This window comes from Protopterus annectens, chromosome 9.part0 (assembly GCF_019279795.1).
Source record: "Protopterus annectens isolate FY-2018-M chromosome 9.part0, PAN1.0, whole genome shotgun sequence".
In the NCBI taxonomy this organism is placed as follows: Eukaryota; Metazoa; Chordata; order Ceratodontiformes; family Protopteridae; genus Protopterus; species Protopterus annectens.
In genome coordinates, this window is record NC_056743.1 from 428,283,723 (window position 1) to 428,309,857 (window position 26,135).

Below are 26,135 nucleotides of genomic sequence, written 5' to 3' on the forward strand. Positions count from 1 at the left end.
TTCTTGATTTCCTGCCAATATTTGCACAGTTGCCATCATCATATGTTGGAACCATTAGATTACTTCCCCAGCCGCAGAATTTGACATCACTAATGCAGCTGAATTTACAGTCCGGTTTTTACCTCTTTATGGTTTACCTCCAGTGTGTGTATGTCTAACAAAATGAATCATCCATTGTCTAGGTGTTAGTGGAGAAAAACATAGCTAAGGTATTTTGTAAACTGCATAGATTCCTGAGCTTGCTTTCCACTCAATTAAATAAAGTTCATCTGCACTCAGATTGTATACTATATCAAATCACTTGCTACCAGTGTAACAAGCAGCTTACTATAGGTTGGGTTTCAGCCATGACCACAAGTGCAATATTGTCATCCATTTCTGAATGCCAGTAATGCCCTGTTGAATCATCAGCATCTGCTGAACATGCCCTCTAACACCAAAAGCCTGAGCTGGCTCAGTTCACCTCTAAATTTTCCTTGGCATCAGATGTCATCCCTCTGGCAATGGTCATCATTCAGACTGCAGCTGCCCACCCCCTAGACAGTCTGTATCTGGCAGTCAGGTAAACCTTGCAACAAATGCCTGCTCAGCCTGAGTACATGACAGCTTAGTTCATAATTTTAATACAGATGCCAGCACAAATTATGGGTTAAATACCCCAGGAATAAGTTTTAAGTCCAGAACCTGTTTTAGTGGGTCCACTGTGGAGCTTTCCACAGTCTTCTCTGATGATCAGAAGGCATTTGACTAAATCATGTGAGGCAGAACCATCCCCAAAAAGACCAAGGAAGTCTACCTCTCCTGGAGGATCATCCCACATCTAAACTTGGATGACAAAGAGTACCCCATTACCCTAATTTTACCTCTATGGACCCAAATTCTGTGACTTTCTTCACCTTGTGCAGGACAAAGAGGATTGGCAAACGGTCACTATTCTGCTCTCTGCCTCCCCGGAGAAGACTGTAAAATGACTGCAAATTTCAAATTTAATTCCCAGTTGTCCTAGGTGGTTTCACTCTTGGCAGATACACTGCATAAAGCTACCAAGGTACCTTGGAGCAGTGTTGACATTGTGGCTCCTGCTCCCTTGAAAGCTGAAAAAATCATTCATCCTTCCTGATCGGTCTAGTTGGAGACTCCAAAACTGGAGCCCTTATTTAGTGAAATTGCCCTTAAATGGGCTCCCATTACTGGAAGCCCAGCTGTCCCTGCTTCAGCAGAGAACTCAGGACTTTATACATTTTAGGAAAGTGAGTATTCCCATTCACAGCCCTGTTACTGAGGGTGCTGAGCCATCCAATGCACATAATCTATTGAGGCATCCTTCCAGATCCAAATGTTTTTGACAGACCAAGGCATTCTGAAGGAGACAAAGAAACAAGAAGTACATGACTTGATTCCTACACTGTCTTTGCTCACAAATCACATGTCTGTGTGGCCTATAACAAGCTCAATGTTTAGTTACCAGTATTGCCAGACATTGGCGCACTTAATTTTGTCTGAATTTGTGGAAGATACAAAGCTGACTTAGGAACTCTTAAATGTGGCTTACTGTGGGAGTCCTAAAGGTGAGACATTCAGCCAAATAATGATCTATTTGGCTTTTCATCAACCTTTCCCTATATCAGCTTTTATGACAAGTAGCTGTTCATTATTTCTTAAGATGAATAATGCAACCCTTTCAGCTGAACTAAGGTTATTTAAAAATTATTTATAGGCTGCTTTGACAAAGCAATATGTATGTTCTCTCTGTGACTTAAAGAAAAACTTCGAGTTCAGGTCTAAGAGATGAGTTGAAGAAACTGGGCTTCTTAAATTGAAAATATTACTTTGAGATCTATTAAATATACATCTTAATTTCAACTTTCTAACAAAGTCTATTAAATTGTGCAGAGAGATGTACATAATGCTCTTGTTGTTTTTCAGACCAAAGATTATAAATGCTTAATGTTGGATTTGTTAAGTAACAAGGACTTTTATAAAAAGCTTCACTGGTTTGAAATTGTCTCAAGACCTATAAATTTATTGATTCTCTAACTGAAGACTGGTTGAAGGATGGTCAAGCAGGTAATCATTTGGCGGGATCTTTCACCATTAAGGCTCCCAAGGTAAGATGGATTTTTGGGTTGCCCAAGAAGCGCAAACATTTTGAAAATCCTCAGCTTAGATCCATCATCATGAGAAGTGGCTGAAAAATGGAGAGTGTTCTTTGTGGATGCTTTTCTTCAGAAAGTTATCAAAAGTAATTCTTAATACAGCAGAGACTGATTGGATTTTATTAAGATGAAGAAGAATAAAAAGTTAATAATACAGATAATTTAGTGACTGTCAATGTCAGATCTTTGTATACAGTGATTCTCAATAACTTTAGTCTAGAATATACACAGAAGGAGTTATTTATTTCTAACTATTTTGTCAATAGTGTTTGTACTTTGCTTGTTAAAATTCTTAATGTTTTATATATATATATATATATATATATATATATATAGGTTTACTATTAAAATGTCGAATGGCACTACGTCGACTGTACTATAGTCGAACACGGAAGTTCGAAAATAGTAATGTCGACGTCAAAAAAACAATCTAGGAATGGTTTTAACATGGGTCGAGGTAGGTGTTCAGTATTATTCAGAACTACAAACATCTCCCCTACCTTTACCCATGTTAAAACACAGTCCCAGATTTTTTTTGTTGTCGACATTACTATTTTCAAACTTCCGTGTTCAACTATAGTACAGTCGATGTAGTGCCGTTCGACATTTCAATAGTAAACCTATATATATATATATATATATATATATGTGTGTGTGTGTGTATATATATATATATATATATATATATATATATATATATATTTCACTTGAAACCATCGAATTACCATTTCGTCGAGCCTAACATCATCGAGACGAAAACATCGCAAACTTACATCAATGAAAAGTTAATTCATCGAGTTGCATACCATCGACTGTGGAGTACAGAACTGGTTATATTGGGGTATTTACCGGTACTTTTGGAATTCCTGCTATAGTGAAACATTTAAAGGCTGTTGTCACTTTAAAAACACAGATCTTAGTTATCCAACATGGCGGAGAGAACAACATTTTGCCGTGGAATAATAGGTACTGAAGCTTTGATCTTAAACAATTGTAATTAGTTTATACTGAAGAATCGGTGTGGTATTGGGATCATTATGTTGATTTTATGTGCTGCTGTTCTTTTCATTATCATGTTCTACATTACGTTTAATTATATTTGGTGGAATACACGTGAAGTATGGAATTGTTATGGTGGCAAGAGTGCAGCTACGGGTGAAGATAGTTATATGTGCACATGTTTACTGTTTTGTTACTACACGGGGTGTTGACCGGGTGTTGTGTGTTACCGCTATAGCACATTTCCATGTTTTAATACTGACATTGTTGTGTGTGGCACTATTTGCAGTTTGTCATGTTTGAGCACTCGTTTTCGATGGTATGCAACTCGATGAATTAACTTTTCCTTGATGTAAGTTTGCGATGTTTTCGTCTCTATGATGTTAGGCTCGATGAAATGGTAATTCGATGGTTTCAAGTGAAACCATATATATATATATATATATATATATATATATATATATATATATATATATATATATATATATATATATATACACACACACACACACACACACACACACACACACACACACACATAATATATGTGTGAGTGTGTGTTTTTAATTTAATGCCAACTTCTTTAAACAGGTCAGTGGAGTTGTGATGGGAGTGACACTGACCACCAGTTATGCCAATTTAGTTATGATTAGATTGGAGAGAGAATTTGTTTTCCATTCTGGTTTTATCAAGTTTATAACTTTTTATATACATTTTATTGCTGATATATTTTTTATTGTGGAAAGAAGACAATGTAGATTAGTTAAATGTTTTTATGGATTATTTAAATAATGTGGGTGCTTTCTTGGAATTTACTTGTAATTCAGGAACTGATTACATAGATGTCATAGAATTAATTATTTACAAGGGTAAAGAGTGAGTTAAGTAAAATTCACAAGTAGAATGTATTAAGCAATTTCTTCCTGCATTAAGTAAGCATGAATTCTAATTTTTTAGAGAACATCATTAAAAGGCAATTTGTTAGGACTAGTAGCTTATAGAGGATGATGCCCTTTCTAACACGAAAAGTTTGAATCTTGCTTTTAAATTTGAGCAGAAAGGTTGTCCAAGTTGTCTATTGTCACAGGCTGTGAATGAATTGACAGACGGCAGACTAGATGTGTAGAAGCCTGTGAAGCTTGCCTTATTAAATAGAAAGATCCAGTCAGGTGAATTTTTGCACAGCTACTGTAGTAAACTCACATGCGGATCAGTTTGAGATTAAAAATATCCGATAGATAAAAAATACAGTCCACAACAACAGGTGAATGGTGCATCTTCAAAGATGTAAGCAAATACTGAAAAAAGCAAAGTTACACAGACACACTGCTGAATAGAGAAAATCTACTGTTTAATAAAGGTTAAAGCTTTCACAAATATGAAGTCGCTTTATCAGACCTTTAAAAACATATAAAACATGCTCCATAAGTATTGCATAGTAACCAGTCAGAATTAATGTTTCAAATATCAAGCAACCAATCACATTATTATTTAAATCAAATACAATGTATTGGCGGGAAAACACTCATAGATAATTTAAAGATATGTACAGCAAAAAATTAACAAAACTCTAGACACAGCTGTTTGTTACCTAAGTTATGAGCTTTTATAACAGGCTTCAAAGAGACTGTGCTATTGAGGCCAGGTATTCTTTCTGCTTTAATTTTAATAATCAATCTAAGATCACCTAGACAAGGATTGTCCTGTAAGCCCTCAATAACTAAAAACATAAACATATGTGAATCTCCTTCACTTTCAACATGTTTAGCTAAAGCATTCTTATTATTTTCCACACTAATGATATATATGTGTTCCCTGATGCATTCTTTTCATGTTCTGTCTGTCTTTCCTGTGTAAAATGATTTGCAAACTACACAGTAAGCTAAATAAATCAAATGTCTAGTATTACAGTCTGCCCTAATTTTAAGTTCATATCTAAAATCAGATTCAGGATGAATAAAACTGATACCACTATCTGTGCAACTACAAAAATTATACCTACCACAAGGGAAGGTACCAAACTCTTCAGAAGCGTTATGTTCAGTCTTAGCTGCTGAATGACATAGAAGCCTTCTTATTCTTAAAACAAAAATGTGGTGTCTCTCCAACAATATCCCTAGTTCTGTCATCAGTAACTAAAACTGGCCAATGTTTCTTAAAACTCCCTGTGACCAGATTTACATCAGTTGTATAATGTAGAGGAATGACTGTATTTCTTGTTTTTCTTCTGTTGCTTCTATCCTGAGCAATACAATTGGAGAAATAAGGCCTAGCTGTGTTACTTCTCATTTTTGGTGTCTGAGAAAGACCAGTCTCCACTTCATCTTTACTGTAATTACTCTCTTGTAACTCGCACTTTAACATTTCTAAGTCTTCACAAAACCCCTTTTCACTGGCATTGAGCCTGGACATATGCATGCCCTGACCCTTGATTACATTCTTAAAAATGTGCCTGGAGTGCATGCTCTGCCCATGTAGCAGACCATTTCCATGACGATCTTTCCTGTATAGACCAGTTCCAAAAGACAAATCAGGATATCTAGTAACTCTGATATCCAGAAAATCAATATAATCTCTAGAATTCTTAAAAGAAAATGTCAATAAAGAAGTTATGGAATGTAGAATGTCTACAAAATCTAACAATTCTTCCTCAGTAACTGACCACAACATAAGTACGTCATGTACAAAGTGATGGTAAAATTGAATGCATTGGCTAAATCTATCGGATGTAAGCATTAAGGTGTTTTCCCATTCAGCTAATGGCATATTGGTGTAGCTATTGGCACAAGAAGGTGCCCATAGCTACGCTGGCTTTCTGAAGATAATAAACACCTTGAAAAACAAATACATTATTTTCTAAGACAATTTCAATAAATAAGCAAATCAAATCAATCTTAGTCTTGTCATGTGTACTGTGCTCATGTAAATAAGTGGTCACCAGTTCCAATCCTTCAAGATTCCGAATAACTGCAAATAGTGATGTAACATGTAATGTAATTAATAAAAACTGTCGAAATACCATGTTCATTTGTATGAGAAAGTAAATCAGGTAAGAACTGTTTGGAATCAGTAAGAACTACCTTTGATCCATTTAATATTGGTCTCAAGAATTTTTCTATATAAATAGGAAAAGGTTTTGTGAGCCACCCTCTCCCTGCAACAACTGGATGAAAGGGTGGTTCTCTGGAGTACTTACAAATCTTTTCAATATCAAAAGGAATTCAACAGTCAAGTAACATGACAGACCAAAGTTATATAATGATTTCGTACGCAGTCTTGAATTGTTCTATGTACATGACTAATCATCCTATTAACAGCTATTAGATCAATGTTATCCTCTCTTTGTAGTTCGAATAAAGCCTCTTTCTCTGTCTGGGTGAGATTATTAAATACTCACCCCTTCCCAGCTTTAAGAGAACCAAAAATATCATTTTCACATAGCTTTCTAAAAGCTGCAAACAACGAGAGAGTGGGCAGTGTATATAAACTTGTTTTTGAAAACGTAGTCATTGTTTTTATTCTCACCTGAAAAAATGATCTTCAACATGATGTGCCTTATAAGTATCTTTACATCAGTGACGGTGTCTATTAAATCAGCCCTATTATATATATGCTGAGTTTACTTACCGCATGCTCTTGTGTGACATAAAGCTACATAACATCCACTCCACACCACTGAAAAAGATGGTCAGACATTTGGGGCCGGATTCATGACTGCCTCCACTAAGTGTACACAGTCTGTAATCAAGAACATTCCTACCACATTTTTTGTGTTGTCTGTTCATTCACAGAGATTACAGTTAAGTGTCCATGTAGTCTACAGTTTGTGGCAACATAGCTCTCAACTGTCCAGATTTTTGCAGAATATCCAGAATTTTGCCTTATATTTTCAGTTTTTCCTCATAAAATTAGTTGTTTTCTGGCAAGTAACTGAGGATTGAAGTCACTAAATAATGACATAATTTGAGGTTCAAACTTCATATATTTCAGAAAATCCATGTTAACATAAATCCTATTATTTTAGCAACTTTCTAAGTTTGTAAGAGCAATTTTTAAAATATGTTCCTATTTTTCGGCCTTTGTCCCCCACCCGCCATTATTTTAGGTAGTGTCCAGATTTTTTTTTTGCTGTAAGAGGTTGAGAGATATGAGTGGCAACCTTTATGAACTCCACTCGATATTGAACGCTGCAAGAAAATCAGCAGGAAAACTGAAATTAGGAGCAAGAAGATGGTTATGCTTGTCTTGTCTATTCATTTGGAACAGTGTACACTTAGTGTAGGCATTCATGAATCCGGTCAGCGGTATAAATAATCCTGTTAAATACTTCGTTACAGAAGAACATTGAAGAATCCAAGTAGATGTGTGGACTGTTAGAGAGTTAAAATGATAGTAAGAACTGAAAAGTTTCATTATTTGAAATTTTTTATATACAAAAGTTTATTTTGATGTAAGTAGCTTGTGCTTAGTAAAGTTAAGTTCTTTTGTATTTATTAATTTGAAAACAGGACAGTGGACTGAGACGTATGAACCCATTTCAGCCAGAGCCTGGAAGTACAATAGAGTAAAGGTGTGTGCACATTTCAGGCATATACTACAGGAAAAATATTCTCAAAAATGGTATTGAGCAAGTTTAACATTTCCAGTTAATTTGAGATAAACACAAATAAGGAAGATAATTGTAACATAATAGCATTTTAAGAGCAACTTTTCTTATTCAAACAAGGCAAATATGCATGTTTACAACATTGACCAGTGTAACCTAATGCATGTTACCTCCTAGGTGCTTAGAGGTGTGTGTGTGTGTGTGTGTGTGTGTGTGTGTGTGTGTGTGTGTGTGTGTGTGTGTGTGTGTGTGTGTGTGTGTGTGTGTGTATTATGACATGAGTTCTTTCTGAGTGTGACTTCAGAGAGGTTCCACTACTGACATGACACTGGATATGTAAAATATTCAGTGGAAATAACCTCAGTAAAATCAATGCAAATGTTTGCTTATATCCACATCATCTTCAGGTGTCTTTTAGTAAAGAAAGATTTCTTGGAAAGTTTACCCTTTGAAGTTCCATGTAGGTTTATTAAGTGAACTTTCTAGAGCTTTGCCAGCTAGCTTTCTAAAACAACACCAAGCTGTTTTTCGGCATGCTCCCTTGGGACTTTGCTGAAACACACACATAACTTGAGAACACATTTCTGTCAGGTTTTGCATGTCTGAATAGTGAATTGTTCTCATTCTGTTTTCTAATATCCTGCTCCTGTTGGTAAAAGCAGATGCATATTTTCTAATAGTTTTGCTTTATATAAAACAGATTACAGGTACAAATAGTGACATTTACTTAAAATAGAATAGGCTGCTGCAGTTAGTAGACCCTGTTGAATATATATTTATTCCTAGTTTTGTAGTAAACAAACGCATTTCTAAGTTGCAGTTCTTATTTGTATCTCTTTGGCAGTGCATTTTAACTTTAATGTGGTTCCTCTCATGACTCAACCGTCTCGATGTGTTACTTTTTTTACTTCAAGTGCAGCATGCGGAGCTTCAGTTACAGCAGCGTTGTGTGTATCTATGAGCACGTGGCATGATAAGTCGTAATGAAAATAGCACACTGCTTAGACTTGTCATTTTTCAGCAAGAATGTGCATTTTCAAAACTTGTGGGGACTTGAGTGAGATGCGAGGGCAATCGGAGCTTTCTACACCAGCAGCAGGAATTGGGATGGTGTGTCATATCTTTTTCATTATCTTTGCAGCCTGTCGCTGTAGCACTCCTGGTAAAGAACACAACAGCATGTGTGTTATAAACTCACATTGTTTATAATATGATGCAGGAAAGAGGCAATGGTGAGTTATTCTACATTATACTGCTCTGGAAATTATATTGTATACTGATAGTATCCCACCACCCCAAGGCCTGATCCTGTTGCTGGTATAATAGCACACACTGTATTCTCCTCATACACACTGTTTGTGTTTGGGCTGTGTCTTATCAAATGCAAAAATGTTTTCTTTTCTGTTTTAATTCTTACTTCCAGAGTTTTATTGAGCTGAATATCACAATTAATTCGCATTGCACTTAACCTACTGTTACACAGAAACTTCTATGTCCGTAATTAGATATTGGTCAGTCTTGCAAACATCAACATTTCAAATACAAAAACTGAGTGATGAATTGTCTGAAATGACATTTCTGCAAACTTAAAACAATCACTGAACTTAATGTTTTTTTCCACTGTTGGGCATCACCCACTATACCATACAGGGGGAAGCCCCCTGCACTACCCCCAAAATGTTAACTCTAAGCGTGATGCAGCTTGTGAATTTCTTGACTGGTCTTCAAATCAAGCAAATCTTCTGACTAGGGATACACAAGTAGGTCTGAGATCGTATATGCGGTGATAAGATACTGAGAGTCTTGGGTGCTAAGAGAGTGGAAACAGGTATAGAAGCACTTCATAAGTGAAGCTGTTTTATTGGTATAAATATTTCACCTTCTTAAAGAACTTTTTCAGATGTATACTGTTTTTATCTCTTAAAACATTGCTTTTAAAATACCACATACCTTTGATGGCAAGTAATTACAGAATGACTGGTTTAAGTAAACTATCTTCACTTAGTTCAGAAGATGAAAGTGCAGAGAATGTAATTGATAAGACTGCTTCAGTACTTCATTCTGAGAACAACAATATTGTGTTTAGTGACATTACTGCAGTCTTAAACTGTGATTCAGACCCATATGATGGCTACAATTTAGCTCTAACTTCTACTATGTTTAATGGCAGGGATGTAGAGGTGGAAAAAGAGACTAAAAGACTTTTATCTTTGCTGGAAAAACTACTAAAAAAGTACAGAGTTTTGGTTGTTGAGACAAAGTATTTTGACAAATGCATACAAGTGGGAGAAGTACCTAAGGGTCTGCATTGTTTTAAATGCCCTAATAGTAAACTTTCAACAGAGTCCTTTTCTGAATTGGTGTCATTTGTTTCTAAAACAGGTCTTGACTTCTTTAAATTGCTTTTTGGTCTCAGTAACAAACAAATTGAAGAGGTACGCAATGATATTAAGACAGTAGCTTCTTTGCATAAGCCTTATAAGAAGTATACCCTGTTTAAACAAAGACTACTCTGCTTTGCTTTTTTCTATGGAAGAATTTGAGCAGGGCTTAATACAGAAAAAGCTAAAGAAGTTACAATGGGACATTGATGCATATGCCAACAATACTGTCTTTTCCCATTTCTCTGATGTTAAAAAGGCTATTGGCCCGTTTAAGACAGAACCAACTTAGGGGTCGCTATAGAAACCAAGGAGCTTCTGGTCTTCCTATTTCCTTTAGTGAAATTATTAAGACAGGTGGTGGTGTCACTTCGTTTGACTTTGAATTCTGACTGTTCCACAAGTGAATCGGCTGGTGGTGTTCCTGCTGAGAATGCATTAGATGTGAGTGATATGTCTGATACTTTCTTACTATCTACTTGATCAGACTCTGATGAAGTGACAGTTTTTGGTCGTGAAAGCGCTTACTCTGTTAGTTGTTTTATTCGATTAAAGTCAGTGTCTGTGTAAGTTGGGTGCATTTGGTTTTCTTGGGAAATGTAGCCCACCTTCATTCTGACAGCATATTTGTTTTATGCACCTTAATAGAACTAGTGCTTAATAATTATTTTCTATATAACAAGAAAATTTACAAGCAGTTAAGAGGGGTAGCTATGGGGTCTGCTGCGGCCCCGGCTTACGCCAATCTAGTTCTTGGGTGGTGGGAGCATAGTGTTCTCAGACCTATTATGGAGCAATATTGTATAGTTTTTTATGGCAGGTATGTGGATGATTTGTTTTTTATCCTGGAAGGTGGCATCGACCAGGTTCATTCTTTTTGTGATAGCATTAATAATGCCAGTGATTTTTTAAAATTTGTATTGGGGAATGCTGGGCTATCGGTGCATTTTTTGGATGTTAACCTGACTTGGGATACTTCTAATTGTTTCACAAGTGGAATACATAGGAAGGAGACTTTTGTTAATAGTTATTTGCATTATTTGAGCAATCATCCTGTTTTTATGAAAAATAATATACCGAAGGATCAGTTTATTCGTGCTTCACAAATGATTTCTGAAGAAGCTGATTTTGAATCCGAAGCCAGCTTTATACAGAATATGTTTTTGGTTAGAGGTTATCCCTCAGATATACTTGGCAAACTAGCTAATGAAATTAGAACAAGAAGGGCTACTGATTTTCCACCGATTTTGAAAAATGGTTTTGCTACTATCAGAAATAAGATGCTGGTGGTTTCCTTTACTGTTCAGTCAGACTAGTGGTTTGGTTTTTATTATTCCTTGTTAATTTATCACATGCAAATACATATCAGAATCACTGTAAGTATAAATATTGTTTCAGCATTAATTCTGCTAATAAACAAAGCATTGTTTTTAGTTAAACGTTATTTATTTATTTATATTTGTTTTACCAGGAAAGTCCGAGTGGGCAGGGTTGCCCATTTTCTGCGGAGGCCTGGGGAGAAAAGCTCCATACAATATGATTAACCAACAACAAACAAAATTTTAGAAAAGAAACAAGCTAAAATTGTCATAAAAATGACACACATGAGCATAAGTAGTACAAAGAAAAGAGACAGAAATATTCAAGAGAGAGCTATGCATAATAGCATTCATCAGAAGAATAACTTGATACAAAGTCCCAAGAACAACTATAGTTTGAATTACTTGGAGTTATATTTGTTTAAAATTATAGCAAGTTATAGTATGTTTTAGATAGAGTAAGTTTGAAGGAGTTAGCCTCGGTCGGACATATCTAAGACTTGATGAGGAAGGATTTTTGTTGATTATTGAAGCTGATTTTGTTTGCCTGTAACTTAATTTCAACTTGGAGGGAGTTCCACATTTTTGCAATAGCACAGGAGTACAGGGAGTCTCCTGAGGTTTATCTGCTTTTGGATACTTCAACCAGCCCTATGTTGGTGGACCTTAGTCAGGGGTCTGCAACCTGTGGCTCTGGAGCTGCATGTGGCTCTTCCACCCCTCTGCAGTGGCTCCCTGTAGCATTGAAAAGTAGTGGCCACTCTGCAGCACGACACACACACAGAGCGATCGACTGATGGATTTTAAATATCGCTCTTATAAACTTGCTAGAACAACATGATTTATTTTGCCATGCATTCCACACATACTGAGAGCGATCAAGCAATTCCTTGGCAGCATCAGCATTCCTGAAAGGTCTCCTTACCTCTCCCTGAGAGTGATCGAGCAATTCCTTGGCAGCATCAGCATTCCTGAAAGGTCTCCTTACCTCTCCACCATGCCTCTAAAACTCTTAACCACAGGAAATCTGGACACAGCCACAAATAAAGGGGGGACAAAGGAAGAAAACTAGGGACAGGTTTTAAATATAAGAATATTTATAAGAAAACCAGGGACAGTTTTTAAATATATATAAGTCAGAAATGAAAAACGGGGATAAAGCCTGGGAGCACTGGCACAAAACCAAAACCCCCTCAACTAGACAGAAATTCCTAGAAATGCACAATAGAGTCAAAAAGCCAATAAAACAGGACAAATTCCAATACTACCAGTCTGCCCTAGACTCCTCCCAACACAGTTCCAAACAATTCTGGTTCTCCATAAACTCCATCCTCCACCCAGGTAAAGTCAGTACCCCTCCTCCTAACATCCCTCACTCCTCAGAAAATATTGCTACCTCATTCAACACACACTTCACCCAAACCATACTATCACTAGCTAAACAACACAACCCCCTCCCCTCCAACCCACACCTTTAACTAGTAATCTCCCCACTGCCTTCTCTTTTTCTCCTGTACCTACCTCCGACATAAAAAAACTCTTAACTAAACTTAAGCCCACCAGATTAGCAGCAGGCAACCTCCCAAGTGAATACCTACAAATCGCAGCTGATGCTCTGGCCTACCCAGTATCCATCTTGATTAACCGATCTCTGTCAGAAAGTTACGTTCCTGCACTGTGGAAAGTATCGCATATAATTCCCCTCCACAAAGGCGGACCCTCCACAGAACTAACCAGTTACCGCCCCATAGCTATTCTCTCTCCACTCTCCAAAATACTAGAGAGATGCATACACTCTCAGGTCTCAGACTACCTCCTTACTAACAACCTCCTTTCCAATACTCAGCGTGGTTTCCAACCGAACCATAGCACCACCACTGCCTTACTCTCCTTTACTAACACTATCCTTCAGCATAAAAACAATGGCCATCTCTCCTCTGCTACTTTCCTAGACCTACCTAAAGCATGACATGGTCCCACACAAACAACTTATCTCTGTCCTCAGTAACCTATCCTTCTCACAATCGGTCAACAACTGGTTTCAGAGTTACCTGTCTGACCGCCAACAATCCATTGTATGGCAGAATGACATATCTCCCCAACTACCTGTCTCTATAGGGGTTCCCACAAGGATCCATCATTGGACCCCTACTCTTCTCTGTTTTCACCAATAATCTAGCCTCTGCCACCAAACATGGCACACTCATACAATACGCAGATGACTCAACCATCATCTGCTCAGCCCAGTCCCTAGCCAAACTGCAGAAAGTCACACAGAAAGCCTTTTCCTCTGTTGAAACTTGGTTATCCTATGCCCAATTAATACTCAACCCAAACAAAACTAAACTACTCATCTTCCAACCCACCAAACATACTCAAAACAACTCTCACTTTAACATCACAGCAAAAGACAATACCACTATATACCCAACTGAACACACCAAATTGCTAGTAGTGGAAATAGACAATAAACTAAAATTTGACATTCACATATCCTTGACCATAAAAAAAGTCCACAATAAACTAGGAGCGCTATACAGAAATAAGCAACTTCTCACCAAAGCAGCAAAGATTTCAATAGCAAATTCCCACCTTATCCCCACCCTACTTTATGCCTGTCCAATATATACCAACCTAAGGCAATGTGATTTAAACAAGCTAGAGACCTGCTACAACAAAATCGCCAAATTCGCCACAGGGGCATCCTACCGTAGTCACCACTGTCTCTCACTTGCTGAACTGGGCTGGCTTGAACTCCCTCACCTCCTTCAATGGTATCAACTGTCACTTGCCCACAAACTAGTAAATCATCCACTAAATGTCCCATCCCTCCAGAATCTACTCCAACCCTATCGCACCACCAGACCACTAAGATCCAGCAACACAAATCACTTGCAGATCACTAAAGCCAATAACTCTGCTGGTGAAGCACTATTCTCTTGCATCATAGCCAAATTATGGAACTCCCTCCCACCCACAATTACCTCCATACCATCATGCACCCACTTCAAAACTTTACTAAAAGTGCACCTAAAAGCATGCTGGCTATGCCCTTGCAACTCCCACTCTAATATCACCCTCCCCATCCAACCACTACCTTTCTTTCCACTCCACTAACTACCTTGATTATAGGGGTCTATATTATATCATCAAACACTTAAAAAAGCGAACGCTGATTGATCGACCTAATTTAAGCGAAAGCTTACAATCTCGAACTGTCAGATCAGCGATTTTTTTCCCAGGGAAACCAATCGCTGATCCAAAACACATACACACAACACAAGTACACCAAACAGACAGAAATCCGCACACATACACCTAAAATCTGATACCTAACCCTACACTAAACTATGCACACACCACTAACTACCCACTTACCTTAACCCAAACCCTAATCCTAAGGTCCGTCACTATCCCACACTTAACTCACCTGCTCCCTAACCCTAACTCACTTAAATCAGCCCTAACCCTCATGTCCACTCAATCGCACACACACCTAACCCTAACTCGCCTAAATCACTCTAACACTCACATCCACACAATCGCACACTTACCTGAATCCGACCGGTAACTTTCCACCATAACACTGAAAATACCGAAGCAACAGAAATGGACAACCAAATTCTTTCCCTAGGAAAAAATTTGAGTTTCTGCTGCTTCGATATTTTGCAGTTTTGCGAAAATAAGTTTGATCAATCAGCATTCGCTTTTTTAAGCGTTCGAGGATATAATATAGACCCGATTATAGCAAGCTCAGATGCTCATAAGCCAGTACTTATTATACAGCAGGAACTTCTTCTTGTAACATTTGTTAATATCTGTTATGTACTTCACAGATAAAGATTCTAGTTGTCTACTGATGTACTATGTTCTTCATCTGTAAATATGTTGTAAGTAATTGCTATGTAAATTGTTAATCGCTATGTAATCCAATGTAACTACTGTCTGTTTATTTTAACTGTGGAGCTTTTCTCCCCGGGCCTCCGCTGAAAATGGACCTACATCCAGTCGGACACTCCCGGTCAACAAATATAAATAAATAAATAAATAAATACATAAATAAATATTGCTCTTATAAACTTAGAAACTTGCTTGAATAACACTGTTTCTGTTAACATGCATTTTCCGCACACGCACATGCACACACACACACACACACACACACACACACACACACACACACACGCGCGCACACAGTTACTTGTCAACTGTACAGATTTTCACAGAATGTCCTGATTTTTGCCTCATATTTTTGGTCTGTTTCTCATAAAATTGTGGTTTTCTGGCAAATCATTGCCAAATTATTTAGGGCTGAAGTCAAAGTATAGACAGACATTTAAGCTGCAGACTTCATACCCTTCAGAAAATTCATGCTAATGCAAAACCTGTTCTATCAACTTTCTAATTTTGTAAGAGCAATATTTAAAAAGTGTCCCTGTTTTTGGGCTTTATGGCTTTGTCTAGATTTCTTGCATTAAAAGGATGAAAGGTATGACACGCACACACACACGCACACACACACTGACAGCAATCAAGTGATCCCAATAAAAATCTCAACAAAGGAACAAAAATAGGGACGGATTTTAAATATTGCTCTTATAAACTTAGTTCTTTTATATATAGTGTAATAACTATATATAAAACTTAATATGCTGTGGTATCTTCATTTTATGGGTCAGATATGTTTTGTGGCTCCAGATGAATTTTATTGGGTAGGAGAAAGGCCAAAATGTCTCTTTTGATAGTGAAGGTTGCAGACCTCTGACCTTAGTTGATAGCTATTAGAATAATGGTTAATTAAGCCATGTAAGGTTGGGGTTTTATTGGGGTGGTAGAGAATTTGGTGGGCTAGAGTGAGCTGGTTTAGTGTCAGTAAGTTGGAAATTCAAGCCAGGATAGTTTCTGAAGGGCTAGGCAATGAATGATCCAATCTACAGCAAGTCTCAGTGGCAAATTTAGCTATCATGTTGTAACAAGAGGCTAGTTTGTTTAGATCACCTTTGTTTAGGTTAACTAGAACAGGAGAAGCATAGAGTAATGTAGAGAGTAGGTGAGTTCTTGCTATGATAGTTTACAATTAGAGGTCAGATAGTTTTTACATCTGTAGAGTGTGCCTAGTTTTTTGTACACATTTGTTATGGTTTGAGCTATGTGCGTAGCGAATGTCATGGTCAGTGATGACACCTAACAGCTTGGTATGTGCAACTGGTGTGATGTGAGTATTGTCGGATGCAATTATTGTAAAAGGGGGATCTATAGCTTTAGAGGGGTGAAAGAAAATTAGCTGGGTTTTTCTGGGGTTGAATATGATAACCAGGTTTCAATATGGTTTCAATATTAGGGAGAGAGTGAACATTTTAATAATATCAAAATCAAAAAGGCAGTTCATTCTGGATCTGGTAGTTTTATCTGAGATGCAGAATTGTGACAACCATATTTGTAGGAACTGAATATAACTTTTCTATGGCTGTAACCTTTGGAGGCTTCTCCCAGCCACCTGTAGCATTCACTGGCCTTTGCACTATGTTCCTCATGACTAGTTTTACCCCCCCCCCCACGAGTGTCTGAAACTCGAGGCTAAGAGTAGTTGCTGTATCTATTAAGATATTCAGGGTTACAAATGTGCTACTCACAGTTCTGTATCATAAGAACACATATTCCAGTCTCTCCTTGTTGTATATGTTTTGTATTTCAGACCTTGGAAGTATTATGTAGAAATCCTAGAGCTGGTGAGTGTGTAGTGATTTTGGACATAATGAGCTGTGTTCTCTGAACCTCATGTTAAAATCTAAAAGCTGAGATTGACAGAGCTAAAGACAGTTCATCAGTTAAAATGAATTTAACTCACATTTAAGTAGTAAAAAGTCGCACTTCACCAAACATAGTTATTATTCAATACACAGTCCCCCAGAAGGCATTATGTGATTGAGATCTCCATGTGTGCCAGCTGCATTAATTCCTACTTCCATATGGCATGACCAGAATAAACCACTTATTTTTCCTTTACTTCCATGTTAAGTCTAAAAAAGGACCAGCTCCGTTAAGCCCAATGCAGGTCTTCAGTCACACATTCATTCTGTCATCTACTTCTATGTTTGTTTGATAATTAATTTGGTAGACTCATCCCTACAAACCCTTTTCAGACAAGAATAAAGGTGCAAGACAAGATACAGAAGTTACATGAAGAATATAGTCAGTAGTGAATACAAATAGCAGTTATAGAAGTAACCCATACTTTTATTTTATTTTATCTGAATTTAACTAAGGTGCAACTATTACTGTCACTGCTAAGACAATGTGTATATCTTAAAGACGTAACTTTGCATTTGTCTCCAATGAACCTCATTTGCTACTTTTTTACCCACAAATCCTTAATTTGCATCTCCCGCCCCCAACCTGCACATGTACACTATCAGGATAGTGGATGATTGTGTTGTGTTTTCCCAGATGATATGCCTGAAACAATGACCTTAAGAAGTACCGTACCCTGGACCTACCCCTGTGGCAATCCCCATGTCACTTTCCTTATTCCCAACATCGTCCTTATTAGCACAACCTAGCCTTCGATTATATAGCATGCAGTTCTTCAAGCTTGGCTGTATACTCTCCTACAACTCTCCTAGTGGTTGCCCATATGAGACTGACTCAAGGGCATTTCTTCAGAAAGTTTGACTATTAACTTCTGACGCACCTTAACAGGATTTGTTCATAAAGAGAGAGCTTTGTAGCATTCAGAGAAGGAGAAGTACTTGGAATAGGACTGTTTTCCAATGTATAGGCAGCTTGGAAGATGCCTTGTGCTTAGAGATTCATTTATAATATGGGAAAGTGATCTAGCAATGCAGTTTGTTGTCAGGAATAGAAACCAGCTGTCTGCACTCAATTCTTTGTTGCAAGACTACCATGTTAGGGGACAAGTTACATGGCTCCATTGACATACTACTCTTAAAAAAATTAATAAAAGCAAATTCTGGTAAACATGCCAACACAGCATATCTGATAACATGGTTGCTGTTGTGGTGTCAGGGAAGATGCCAGGCTATGAAGAAATTATTTAAATATGTTCTGTATATGTATATATATATATATATATATATATATATATATATATATATATATATATTTTTTTTTTTTCTTTTGTATTTTCTACTGCTAACACATCTAATCTTCATTTGGTGTACAAAATTATGCAACTTTGTAACCTTTTAGAATGAAAATAATGGGAATGCATGACTATTTTAAAGCTGTAACCTCTTGCATTCCATGTGCTAGCAAGTCATATGTAATCACGGTCCAATGCAAAGAAATAGCCGACTAGAACTGTGAAAAGGAAGCTGGCATTAAATTGCAGACAGTTAAGTGTATGTTAACATTCCGCGTGTTGGTGTATTCTGTTATTTCTGATGGGTGAATTAAACCCATGTCCTTTGCAAATGGCAAAAGAGGTTTAGTTACTTTTGTTGTGGGAAAGCCAACAACTTATATAGGTTGATATAATGATATTCTGCAAATGGAAATGATGTAATGGTTTCTGGGAACAGAACTGACCACATGGTTATAAATATTTGGACTGGTCTTTCCTCTGTTTTATCTTTGCTTGGAAGATATTGAAGTGACAACTTCCCTGTATATTTGCCTTTTGAAATTTCTGCATGATATATTCTAGGAACTTATGAAAGTAGCTGTTTCAGCAGTGTTTAGGCTACAGACATTAGGTGTATGAAGCTAGCTTAGATACAGGTTTTCTTTAAATCTTCCTGTGTGTTTAACTGAATGTTGTTGTTTGTCTTTTCGGCTTTTTCCTGGTTAAGGGTCACCACAGCGGAACTCCGGTCTGCTAATGATTGGCAGTACATTTTTATGGTGCAGAGTTGCCAGCCCAATGCCCAACCTTCAGCGAAGGCACGCCCATTCACGCATGTCTTTCGGAGGCCACTCGACTGCGGGGAGGACATGCAGACTCCACACAGAAGGCACTCCAGCTGAGAATCGAACAGCAGAACCTCTTGCTGTGAGGCAACAATGCTACCACTGTACCACCGTGGTTTCCTATGTGTTTAACTGAATATTATTTTGATTTCCCTGTGCACTTTTCATTGCTCTGCATTTTTGATCCGTAACTGCATCGTTTACTTTAACTTTATTGTTACCTTTATTGTAAAGATTATTTATTCGCTTCTAAGCTCTTGCAGCTGATCATTTCATTTTATATCCATCACTGCTGCTTATTATGTAGGTAAGGGGCTATCATTTGCCACTGTAGATTAATGCACCATAGTGTCTCCTGTCTTCACTTAGCTAGAGCATGTGGGTCTGCTACCAATGAAAATGCTAATGTGAAAGATTTCATGTTTGGCTTAATTAAGAGCAGCAGGCAACTAGAGGTCCCTGGCTATTCTGGGTGATGGCAGCACTACCATGTTAGGAAGAAAGATGTGGATAATTGCAGTATTCTGCCAGTGTTCCTTGGCAGACGTGTGTGTGTGTGTGTGTGCGTGTGTGTGTGTGTGTGTGTGTGTGTGTGTGTGTGTGTGTGTGTGTGTGTGTGTGTGTGAAAAATAACTTAAAAGGCAGTTACTGTGGATAAGGGTCATTGAAAGATACTGCATTTCACAGACAGAGCGATGATAAAGGGTCCTTGGGTTACTAGGTCAGTGACTCAGTTGTGACAGTGAGATCTCTTCAGTGTAATCTGGTGTTGGATGTTGAAAACTCGTACACAAGACAATAGTGCATATTCTGTGTGTGATCATGGGGCCAGCTTGTGTTTTGTGAATTAATTATGCAGTCAGACTTGGGTGCGCATTCTTGCTTTGTTTCTTTCATTGTGCCCTGTAAGGTACCAGTGCTGTGACTTGAGAGACGATTCCTCTAGTACCAGTTAGGATCTTTTCTTCATGTTTGGTGGTAGTGCCTGGCACCAATCTGACATATTTGGTTGACACTGGTGGGGTTTAGACAGCAGCTATGCCAGTAGTCACAGCATTTTGGTGTCAGTGGATATTTTGGTCACATATCTGGTTGGCACTGGTGAGATTCAAATTCATATATGCCAGTTGTCACAGTAATCAAAGAAAAATTTAGGAAAACTTTCTAACAGGGTATTCTTACAGAAAAACATTTCACAGCTAAGTAGCAGTAAATTAAATGATCACCAACCATGGTCATTCGATGAATTTATTTGTAGAAGTTGTTGTTTGGTAATATTCATATTTGCTGTTTTTCATTTGGTATTTATCCATTTGCATTTTTTTAATTTTGGTAGCCGAACATGGACCCAAATATTAGTGTTGCCTCCCGGTGCAACTGGGAGAAGAACCATGTGTGCACCCTACCTCTAGCAGTCAGCCTGCAAATGCAACAGCAGTGCTCTCTGGTCCAGCAGGGTCTGTAGAGCATCAGGCTTGCTGCATGGTTTCCCTTTTTTATAAATTATTTTATTTTGTTTTATTTTCCATTTGTTGGCAGATATTGATTGTGATGGACCATCTTCAGTCTAAGCATGGAAGAAAAACTGCAAGGCACAGTGGAAAAGTGATGCGCAGGTGCAAATACACAAAATGTGCATTCATTTAAAAGCATTGCACAGAAATACATACACACGTAGTCTGTTCTAGTTCACCAAACCTTTGCAGTAGACAGTGGCTAACTTTCTATACTCTAGTTTCCTGTACATAATTTATCAGTTGTCTTCTTTCTGCCAGTTGTGTAGAGTCCCCCACCAACACACGTTTTCATATCCTCTTAGCCCATGTACCTGAATGTGCCTCACTTTCTTCTTTCTGTACCTTATAGCAATGGCATATCTTTGTGTGTGTGTGTGAGTCTTGCTATGATACGCTGCCATGTTTTTCACTTACACCTCTTTCTCCTCCCATTAACAGGTTCTATATTTCTCCCCACATGCTTCTTTCTGAACTATTCCTACCTTCTTTCTGATAATTTCTTCTCATTGTTTTTTACAAAGTGCAAGTGTTAGCAAACAGTGTGGACTTAATGACATAATTCATGTGAAATGTCATCTTAAATCATTGCTAGATGTGTGAATTTTTATGTTGCAGTTTATTTTTTTCTTTTTACTATCATTGCATTTTTTTCATTTCAGAAGATTTATCCAGAGTCACATGATTGTTAGATTGTACTCTCACTCCATTTTCTGCATGTTAGCTCTGATGAGGTTACATTAGTATATGCAGGAATAACAATGCTCAGCTTTTATTAAATGTATTCATTTCAAGTGCATATTGGTATCATTTTTTACCTTAAGCTTATTTGTTTCACTGTACTGCCTCACTGCTGGGATTTGGCTTATTTTTAGGGTAATAAGGCCCTAAGTGTAATCAGCTGATTCAGGTTCATTTATTAGATTGGGCATTGGAGGAGCCGACGTGAGTGGGTGGTGGTGGGGTGGGGTGGGGGGGTGATGAGGTAAAAGTTGCCCAGCTGCCTTGAGGAGAGAGTGCATACCTGTGCAACATCTGGTAAGCAGTGGTAATCAGTAAGGGTGGCTATGCTTTTTTTTCATCTTTTTACATGCAAAACAAAAACCATCCTTTGTTCGTGATATGGAATGTGTGCTAGGAAGGGGTATGCTTTACTTTTCTATAGGAAACCATGAGTGCCTGGCATGAAGTGTATTCCAAAAATCAGATCAGCAAATAAAAAAATATAAATTATGTGTAATAAAGTTATTTATTTTGTATGTTATTACAGTGTAGCAAGAGTAACAATGCTTTTTTATACACTAGTGAATGTTGTTCCTTTGTTTACATTTTGTGAACTAAAAGAATTTGACATAATTTCAGTTTCCATATGCCTTTCAGTAGGATTTCTGTATAAAACCCAGAAAATACCTCCTCATCATCAGGCTAACTGCCATCATTTGACTGCTTGACTGAAAATGCTGTCTTGCAGACCATTTTATTTCTGGCCCTTATAAATTCAACATAAAGCACTGGTAATGTTAACTTTATTGCACTAATGTTTACCCAGAGCAGTTATCTCCACCTGTTAAGCTTTTTGTAAGTAATACTTTTCATTTTCTCTCTTGAAATTTCCTGTCAGAAATAGCTGGTGATGCAAATGTGTTGGTATTTAAATTAGTAAATTCTACCAAATATTTTTGAATATTTTGCATATAAAAATTACATTTTCAGTAAACTGAAAAATAAGAGGTGCTGCATTAGACTTTGTGATATGATTCCTAAAAGCGACAGAGCATTGAAGCAACTCCAGTAACAGTTTGAGAGAAATGTAAACTGTATATTTGGTTAAAATGTAAATTAATTGTTTAGCTGACAGACATGCCACTTATCCCATACAATTAGTATAGCATCCTGATGCCAGAAAAAGATATAGTGCTCTGAGTTAGCTGCATGAGAGATGTACCTGCATTGTCCAGTGATATTTGAGGTCCCAGATGACATTCGGAAGTTTTATAAATAAATTCACAGTATCTCTAACAAAGGGACTGAATAACTAGGTGAGAATGTGTATATCTTGCATGGTTTACTCAAGTCTCCCCGTACAAGCAGTAGAACCTGTAATAGGAAGCCTTCCATGTATTTTCCATAATTTTCAGTGCATAGGAAGACACTAGAAAGTAGGTATAATGTAGGTATTAAACCACTACATATTTTATTTTTTTTTTGGCGGGGGCTCCTTAAAAAATTTATATTTGCCAATTCCTTACATCATTTCAAAGCAGGTAACATACTTACTATTCTTGTATTATAACTAGTGTTACCCCTATATCCTCTGCTTCTTAAAATCAATAAGCATGCCTAATGCTTTAGTACTGATCCGTTTCTGTTTAAAACACAAATTAAGGTACTAATTCTTTAAGCATTATGAAGATAGTAATAGTAGCTGTGGCAAAGATTGTGTTCCCAGACTCCCAGGTTCATGGCAAGGGCTAAATTAAAAAATCAGATGGTTACTTTGCTGTGAAATTGTTACTGCAGCTGACTCGCTGACATTTTCCTGACTTAAGAACATCTGCTGCTGTATTAAGCTCTGACCAGGGAGTAAATTATAGACGGAAGCACCTCAAACGTTTATAAATCCCAAGGATAGCCTTAAGTGTCTTTTTTTTTCTTGCATTCTAATATCCTGTAGTGAAAGACAGATGGGTGAAGTTAGGATTGTAGAATCTAGGTAGATAACTTGTAATCCATCTGCTTCCAGTTATTTTACAGCAATATTCCTCCCCCGTCCCTCTGAGGCATTTGATGGTAGTAGAAAGCTGCTGACTCAGCGGCATCTTGTGGTATAGACACCTGAGATGGGGAAGAAAGAGATTGCTGGAATTTTGGTTTTACAGCACAGCAAGACCACAAGCACTAGCACACATTTTTGTTTTAACATGACAGATGGCTGGGTATTCTAGGCTGACTTCTAATAATATCTGAAAGGATCAAAATTATTATTACTTTTACTACTACTGTTAATTCAGAACTGGCCATGTCTCACACCCTGTTCTATCCCATATTTAAATAAGAAAGAATGATTATCCAACACACTTATATCATGAAAGAGAATATCCAACATAATTTACTGCCTATATGTATCGATTGTACATATGTCTGCCTTGTAATCTCTGTACAAAACGATGTTCTAGCAGGAAGATGTGCAGCAACCGCAATGGCCTGTCTCCATGATCAGAGGTTCATAGGTGTGTACTAGGCTAATGGCTCTGGAACCTTTACAAGCCCAGCCCATAGGATTACCATGACATCATGCCACCCAACCTTAGTTCCTGGTGCCTCTGTCAAGTAGAGCCACTGGTGTGATCCCAGGGGTGAATTTTCTATTTCCCATCCACTCATCAAGATTTCTCATGAAGAGGCCCAGTGAGGTGCTCTGCTTGACATGTATGGGAAGTCTATTCTATAGCATGGGCAGTCTCTGGGATATGAACCTGTCCCTCTAGCATGTTCTGTTGATTGTGGTAATGAGGTTGAGGTCTCTGGAGTGTGTGGTGCGGAGGGATTGGGATTTCTTTAGATGTAGCATTTCTAACGGAGCTGGGTCAGACGTGACTTTGTAAGTCAAGCAGAGATCGCCTCTAAGTAGGCGATATGAGAGAGAATAGTGGGAGTTTTCTGATTCTGTCCATGTAGGATAAGTGACTAGCGAAGAAGAGTGTAAACCAAGAAAAATAAACTGCCAACAGAGCACGCAAAGTGACGCACAGAAATGAAAACCATGTATTTTATTGCGTTTTTTATCCCACTCACTGGTGGGACTTCTTCAGATACCCACTCACTGGTGAGACTTCTGCAGTGAGTGGGACAAAAAGCGCTTCAACAAAATACTTGGTTTTCATTTCTGTGTGTCACTTTGCATGCTGTGTCAGCAGTTTTTTTTATTTATTTATTCATATAGGGCAAGTATTTAAGGCCTAGGATCATGTTTGTGAGGGACTTTTGTGGCCTCTCCAGTTGTTGCAGGTGTCTAGTGAGGTACATGCCAAATGGAGTATTGTACTCGATGATTGGCCTAATGAGAGAAGAGTAGAGGGAGACAATGACCTCTTTCTTCCTGGGTGCAAAACCCTCAGTAATAAGATGTGCCACATAGAAGGACTTTCTGACCACAGTGGCAGTGTGGTAGTCAAAAGAGATGTTGCTGTCAACCTGTGTTCCCAGACCTCTTATAATGCCTTCTGTGTCCAGTAGACTACCATTGATGTGCTAATTCAAGGGAACTGGGTTTTTCCCAAGGGGATGACAACACATTATTTGGCATTTAGCTTAAGGCCATGCTTCTGACACCAGTCGCTGGTCTCAGTGAGGCCTTTCTGTACGATGTCAACCTCACTTGGGGAGTTAATAATAGTTCCCAACTTGCAATCATCTGCGAACTTTGTCAGCCGGAGTCCCTTCGTGTTGGCCTGGACTTCAGAGACGTAGATACCAAACAGGAGAGAACTCGGGATCGAACCGTGTGGGACTAAACTCGTGACTGTTCTGCAGTCTGACTTGGAGTCAGCTACTTTCACACTGTGTGTTCTGTGAGCCAGTGTGCAACCCCCACCTAGTGATAAAGGGGTTGATGCATAGCTTAGTGAGTTTTTCTATGATTCCTGAGTGGGGAATGGTATCAAAGGCCTTGGCCAGATCAAGGTAGGCTGTATGAACCACCTTGCCTTCATCCACAACTCTGGTGACTGACTCAAAGAATTTGACCAAGTTGGGCAGACATGATCTACCTTTCACAAAACCAAACTGTAGGATCCAGAGTTTGGAGATTCCCTATATCCTTGTTTATTAGGTCCATGATGATGCGTTCCATAGCTTTGCATATCAGACTCATCAGGCTAATGGGGTGATAGTTCCCAGGGTCTGTAGTCACTCCTCCTTTGTGGAGAGGGATGACTGTAGCAGTGTGCTATTTGGTAGGGACAAAGCCTGAGGTGAGCCTGTGATTGAACAGGGCACACAGGTGAGGTGCCAGTTCACTCTGTAGTTCATGTAGACCGCAGCCAGGGATATTGTCAGGTCCCATAGATAAATGCTAATGGGGTATTCTGGGGGAGAGGCATATGCTAAGTAGCCATGTGCTCTCCCCTGGAACTGTCTGTAGTAAGCCTATTATACAGATGAGTGATTTCTGCCATTCTTGGCAGCACATGTTAATAAGGCCAAAAGCTTGTTTTACCCATCATGGTATA

At 38.1% G+C, this 26,135-nt stretch overlaps 1 protein-coding gene across 1 annotated transcript in view; it reads left to right on the forward strand.

Annotated features, from left to right (window-relative positions):
• The window catches only part of BMP1 (bone morphogenetic protein 1), a 1,811,822-nt gene that overhangs the window by 882,199 nt on the left and 903,488 nt on the right, over positions 1-26,135 (forward strand). The window lies entirely within an intron of this gene.